Source organism: Drosophila simulans, chromosome 2L (genome assembly GCF_016746395.2).
Source record: "Drosophila simulans strain w501 chromosome 2L, Prin_Dsim_3.1, whole genome shotgun sequence".
Taxonomy (NCBI): domain Eukaryota; kingdom Metazoa; phylum Arthropoda; class Insecta; order Diptera; family Drosophilidae; genus Drosophila; species Drosophila simulans.
In genome coordinates this window covers 2,905,319-2,912,575 of record NC_052520.2, presented here as the reverse complement: position 1 = coordinate 2,912,575, position 7,257 = coordinate 2,905,319, and the positions used below count along the sequence as shown (strand labels likewise).

Here is a 7,257-nt window from a genome sequence, read left to right as displayed (position 1 = left end):
GTAGTGGGAGAAAGTAAAAGAAATTGGCAAAAAGATATTACAACGGCAAAAGCTGCTTAAACAAATCGACAGCCAAGAGTTTGACAAACTTTTTTTTTCACTTGCCTGCCGATGAAAAAGAGATTGTGTAATTGCAAGTTCGCTTCATGTTTGCTCACTGTCTGTCTGTCTGTCTGTCTGTCTATCTATCTGTCTTCCCCCAAATGCTCCTCCCTTTATTTTAGTCCCTGTGCTAATTCCTGGTCTAAGTAACCAAACCAAAACTGAACCAAACCAAAGCGAAGCAATCCGTGTCCTCGGAAATGCCGTAGCCATGGCTTGCTTCCTTGAAGGCATTTTGTGGGCATGCCCGGCAATTTGGCTAGCTACGACGCCGATGACATTTGAACTGCGAAACACCGAAACTTTGATGTCAACCTGTTCCGAAAGTGACACCCAAAGCGAGACATCCACATCCACTCGCCCGTTTCTCGTGGGCCTAAAAATAGAAGGAGCCGACTGCAGAGGAGGAAGCCCCAGACGAGAAGGATGGCACCCAACTCGATCCGATTTCACCTTCAATTCGACTCGATTACTTTGGCAAATGTGGGGATGGCAAAGGGAAAAAAGCAGGGTTGGTGATTCCCCTCCCATAACTTTAGCTCCGACTGCATTCAGTGCATTTCTTTTTCTTTTTATTTTTTAGGCGGGTTCTCCGTTTCGATTCGTGTTTTGTTGTAATTGACATTTCAATTGATTTAAGTTGACATTAAACGACACACATTAAAGGCAGCCCCTGGAAGTTCAGGTAAGAGATGTTGAGTTACTTGTAGGTCGATCGATTCGGTGGATTTCGCCCAATAGTTATACAGATTATTACCAGCTAATATAACTTTTATTTTTCTATAACATAAACGATAAACAATCAGCACTTCTACAGAACGAAATACCACAAATGTTTCTCAGAAATGTTTCTGCTTCATTTAACTATGACATATAAAACAAACGTCGAGTTCCACTTAAATGACCGATGCAAGTTATTTACTGTGAAATAAAGCTTAAAAGTCGTACAGCATAAATTAATAACGTAATTTATGCTTACAGCGCTTACATTGCGAGCAATTAAAATGTCACAACAATTGAATACAATTGCAAAAATGATTACAACTGAAATTAACAACACCAACAGTGGCTAACACATTCCGGCCTTCTCGATATTAAATGTCCATAAAAACAGTTAACGGATACACTTAAATGTTTCTTACTTTCAAATTAACGAGCTGCTGCTTTCGACAAAGTAAAAAAAAAGCAAACACCAAAGTTCGCATAAAATCAAGAAAAAAAGTAGATGTCATCGTTTATATTGATTATTGATTGGCAACCAAGTGCATAAAAATAAACAAACGCCCAATATTTGAGGCAGAAGTAATAAACTTGTATGTACATATGCCATACCAATCCAATCAAACTTATATATGTACATATATATTCCGTATACTTGGCAACCCATATCAATTAAGCCAAAAGACCGAGAGAGTGGTCAATAATTTTTCTCACCCAAACATCATTAAGATGATGGGGGTTGCATGTGGTGAAACTGCGGCCAGGAAGCGGGAGGAGGTAATGGGGTTTTGGCCCCAACCGGTTTGGGTTGGCACAAAACTGACACAAATGTCTGTGACACGTTTGGCTAATTTATATCAAACATAGACAGCTTGCGATAAACATTTTGTTGCGGAACTGGGTTAAAGTGCAACATAATCCATAAGTCAATAACAACTAACTTTCGTTATGAACTGCTGAAAGGTACTTCTTGATTGATACGTTCTTCATCTTAAATTTAACGACTAGAAGTTGAGATAAATCCGCATTTAATGCCTGCTCAACTTCAGCTTTTTAGCCATTAATTTATGACTTGGCATTAATCAATTAGCTAGCTGTGTGTACTCTCCTTACAGCTTTTGACCAGCGAATTGTTTGCTTAATTGCATCGGGCTCTATTTACATAAGCAGCTGAAAGCACCGCGAAACCACCTCGCAACGCAGTCCTATGCCTTACTTCCATTTTAAGCCACCTAAAAGGGAAAAAAATACGGCTCAAAGAGGGTAAAAAAAAAGAACTACCAATTAAAAACTCATCAAATGCTCCGCGCGGAGGAGGAGGCTGGGGCACAACGACTCCACCTGCGACTCTTCAAAGGAAAACTCCTGGCGGTGGCAACCGGTTGCAAGAGGATGAATCCGCAAACAGAAGGCGGAGTGGGTGGGCTACAACGCTGGCCAAGTGGGCGCCACATTGTGGGGGGATGGTGGGTAAAAGATTTGGCAACCAAAGCGACGACCTTATGCCCACAAATTCCCTCTGCCCTTTAAGCACCGCCCATCTGGAAATGAAGTTGAAGCTGTTGTCTTTGTTGGTGTTGCTTGTTGCTTTTGCTTTTGCTGGTTGGTTGTTGCTTTTGCTGTTGCTTTTGCTTGTTGGCTGTTGCTATTTAGCCGGCGGCAGTAACATTTCGTCTGTTTGCTTGTCGTCGGCAAAAGCTTGTTTCGTACATTTTCGCCTGCCGATGCCACAAGACCAGAAGACCCCCTCCCCTCCATTGCCACCTTGTACTACCAATTGCTCCCCCTGCTCGCTCCATTTGGCTCAAGTGCTTTCTTCTTGTTTCCTTCTTGCTACGCGACGCTTATTCATGCTTTTCAATATGTTTCACATACATATAATTGATATAACCATGTTACAGTTACCAAGAAATTCTACTGTTTCGAATCCCATTTCGTATGATGTAGCATAAAAGTATTTTTCCAATAATCTACAAATAATCAAACAGCTTGCACGCCAGCCATATCGCATTTATCTAAGAACCAACTACTTGACCTCATCCTGCACTTTGCTGTGTATGCACGTGTCCCCCTCGAGCTTAATTCAAGTATCTCTCAACTTGTCAGCTCCTTAAAAATTCGACCATCCTTTAATCAAAAGGCACAGCGCCATGGAGGCACTACTACTTCATTCCTGCCTGCTTGCTTGCTTTCTTTCTTTCCCCAACAAATGGGAAACTCACAGCGGCAATAGCAACAACACTCCACACAACTTTCCACAACAGCTGCTTGAAGTAACGCTCAGACTTTTCATCCCCACAACTAGCTCCTTTCGAAAAGGAGGAGACTGAACTGAACTGAACGCATCGTCCAGTTTTGACTTTTCAACTTCTTTAACCACTTAGACTCATCAACTTGTTTTCCTGCTACTTTTTACCATAGTTTTCCTCTAGTTTTCCTCCTCATCCACGGCAAGTTGTGTGGGTGTGATTGCTGGCATTTCCTTCGTTTACTCCTCTCTTTCGAGAAAAACTTCTGCATGCCACTTTAATTTGCGCCAACTACCAACAACTAACCATATCAGCAGGAGCTGGATATCTTGTCGAGGTCAGAATGATTTACACGGAAAGAATATTGCTCTTTGCTACATATTGAAAATAAGGTATAGCCTGTGAAATATGATGTGTATTTACGCTTTTAATAAACTTGTAACTAATTTATAAAAGGAAATCTTTTAAAGTATTACTTATTACTGTTTCTTTTGGCCAAGACTGTCATCGATTTGGGTAGTGTTGGTGATTCATTTAAGCCCGAGCGCTTTGGGTTCTCTCATCTATGGACTGCTGTGCCCAAAAGCGGCAATCCTCCCACTCGTCGTTGTGCCCCAACAACACCACCCACAATATTTCGCCACCCCAGGAGCCTGTCTGTTTCTCTGTCTGCCTGCCTCCGGCTCTCTCCGTAGCATTTTTTTCTCGTTTTTTTTTTTTGACAAATGACCAAATGACGTCGACCCAATGTCTGTAGCGTGCTGTTGACACCGTTGACAGTTGGCCGTAAACAACAAAGGCAAGAGAGTCGAACGACCCCGTCGTCTTCGCCGCTCTCTCTCACCTCCGCGCACAATTAACTAAGTATAGCAAATATTGTTCGATTTTGTTGTTCTTGGCCTAATGAAAAATTATTGTTGGCATTTTGGCTGAAGTTCTTTGAACTTGTACATTAGCAAAAGTTGGTTGGGGCAGCTTTGATTAATTAGTAATTAACTGCTGCAGGATGGCAGGAAGAAAAGTTAGTTAGGCTCTTGCTTGGCCTTAAATTATACAATTATGGATAATACAGCTAACAGCTTAAGCATTTGCACTTTGTGCACATTGGTCCTTCGAGCCGGATTCAAATATATTTCAACCTCTATTCACACAGTTAATAAAGCAAGTCAGTGTTCTTTAGCACTAAGATATATAAAAATCCTTGACCTCATTACTCGTGTCGAAAATTTCAAGAACATAAGATAATAAACTCGATAAGTTTTTTGGGTATTTTCCCTCTTTTCGGTTTTATTCGCTGTCTATATTCCACAAAGCCCCAAAGAGAGGGAAAACAACAAAAACAACAGCAACAACAAAATGTAGCATCAGCTAAATGAGCTGATGCCAACAACAAAAACAACAACAACACTAAAGAGCCGCCTCATCGTGTAATGGAGAAATTTGTTTGTTTTTGCGCTCTCTTTTTCGCCTTGGTTTCGGGTAGAAGGCAATAACCTTGAGGCAGGTTTTTCACATAACGACGATGTCAGCTCGAAGCGAAAGAGACGGACAGAGTGCGGGAGCGAGAGGGATGCATGGCAAGAGCGTCGTTCGCCGTGTAATAAAATAAGCTTCATAAAAAGGCGGGCAATACAAAAAGAAAAGAAAACAGGTAACAGCTTTGTATGTAAAGTATATATGCAGCCATGTGAAATGCCACAGCAAATTAAAGCACAGGAAAAGTTTGTGTGCTGTCTTCAAGCATCACGAAATCATGAAATGATTCAAACTTTTAACGAAAATACATTTTGCCAGCGAAGCCAGAAGAAAACTAAGCATAAGAAGGTCCCTTTACAACACTAAACTTGAATTGTGTGACTCAAGAAGTTATCAGTTGCGAAATAAATGATTCATATTTGGAAGTTCAGCTCTATTTTATACATACATACAAACGATCTGTTTGGATACTTGGTGAAATAAACCTACTCAATCAAAAGCTTTACATTCCCTCATAAAATTACCCATATCATTCAGATTCAACTTCATTTATGTACACACATTTGTGGACCGCGCACATCCACCAATGAGTCAGACAAATCAATAAAATGCTCCTCTTTCATCGCCGCCCGCTCCAGTGATGCCGCAAATTCTAATCACCCTCAAGTGTTGAATGGCAGCTGGCGAAGAAATGTTTCTGGGTCACTGGCAAAAAGAAATGCCAGCGATGTGATGTTCAGTTCTGTGTAGTTCAAGACTCGGTGCACACACCTTCTTGCTCCGCTTTGCTCTGTTCTGTCCTGCCTCATTGCCATTAATCATTGCCAGTTAAACAATAACAAGAGCGGGCAGAAATGGCAGCAAACAGCGCGACAGTTCATCGTCGAGATGGCGGGTAGGTGGGTTGGTGGGTAACTTGGTCCAAACAAGTGGCACACGCATCGCGTGCCACCAGTGAAAAGACAAGAAAAGTGAAACCCAAGGGCTGTCAAACTGTATGATGACAAACACAATAAGTACACGAAGACGGTGGCGGGGCCAGAAGGTCGAAGTTTGAGCAGACCAAGTGTTTACGCGCGGGTACAGCCTGATGAAAAGGTCAAAGTTGATGGCGAAGAAGCGAGAAGCCCAACGGAACGAGAAGCGCCATCTATTGGCCACGCTCCATCCAAACTAGTACATTAAAACTGCAGTTTATGGAACGAAATTGAAATCTAAAATAGCTCTATTCACACTCAAGCACTTTTTAGAGAACATTCCAAGCCACAAAGTTGACAAAATGTGCGTATATGTATGTATACTTTTCGTCTTCTCTGGTCTGCTGCTCAACCTTTTTTAATAAGCTCGACTGTGAGAAGGTGACTCGGAGTTTTAGAGCGGGTCAAAATGTCGTAAAAGTCATCAAGCATACGCCTCGTAAACTTTTCCTTGCAAGCAGCAAGGTTTGCGTTGTGAAAAGTGAAATCTATAATAAAAAATTTCACACAGCACTTTTCCTTGCGATTCCTTACTTACTTACTTACCTACACTGGCAAAACAAGACCACCCACCACAACAATGTTTTTACGTCTCTGTCACTTTCTGGATCTAGAAATGCGCTCGGATGTGGGCGCGACTTTTCACACGTTTTGCGGCAGTTAAAATTTTAATTTTCCCTTTTCTCATCCGATTTTGCGACTTGTCATAAATTTCCACTCAAGTGGTTTATCAACTGCAGCGCACAGACTTGAGCGAAAGAACTTGGCCATAACTTTCACTCGGTCGGATAGAAAATGAAGAGCTAACTTACATTCAACGGCTCGATATCTACTATTACTTTTATTATTTTTACTCCATATGCGTGTGACTCACCTGCAAAGAGAAAGAGATAAAAGGTATATTAAAATGGGCATTAATTCAAAATAAATGCTCGGTTTTATTCATGGAATTTAAACGAATGGAATGTGGTCGACGCTACGGTTGTATGCAAAATTGTTGTATAATTTTGACAACTCTTTTTTTTTCTCTTTATAGTGAAAGGAAGTTGTGGCTGGAGGTGATGGCGGATTTCATTTGGTTACATAAAGGTGGTACGTGGACGCTTGCTTAAACCCAACGGATTACCATCGATCCTATCATCTCACTAAGGGAACGCTTAAAAATAATATTTTACTAGGAAACTATTTGTACTTTTAATCTTAGACCAGTATTGAGTATCGTATCAAAAAACCTCAGCTAGCAAACAAACTTTTTTTCTTTAAATGCTCGATAAGCTGATATGGTGGTTCTCTACTAAAACTGCTTCCTAGTAAATGAGAGATTAGGAAGTAAACATGTTTGCGGTTTTAACTTAGTCCAACTGTTCTGACTTTTAATGTAAACTGTTAAAACTAAGATTTATTATCTTTAAAATTGGTATTGGTGATGATTACATGGTAAGGAGTGGAGATTATATAGACTCATTTGCCGTTGAATTCTTCCACGTAATCTGACTGGCGATCTGTCTTCTGGTTATACCCCTCGATTCCCAGACTTCTGTTTGCTCACTTGCCTGATAACTCGCTATAGATTCGCTCTATTTTACTTTAAGCGACTCGACTCGGCTCTCTTGATTCGATTGTATAATTTTAGCCTGTTATCAGTTTGTCATGTTTGCGGTTTACGTACACGTAAACACGAAACCACAAGGGAAAAAAAAGAATTCTCGTCTTGAAATAGGCAAAGTACTTGG

At 40.9% G+C, this 7,257-nt stretch overlaps 1 long non-coding RNA gene across 1 annotated transcript; it reads left to right on the top strand.

Moving 5' to 3' along the window:
* Positions 1-493: 493 nt before the first annotated feature.
* Positions 494-6,761, top strand: LOC123327249. Its single transcript, XR_006541842.1, has 3 exons — positions 494-613; positions 686-787; positions 6,561-6,761. It is a non-coding gene; the product is annotated as an uncharacterized LOC123327249 (long non-coding RNA).
* Positions 6,762-7,257: the final 496 nt, after the last annotated feature.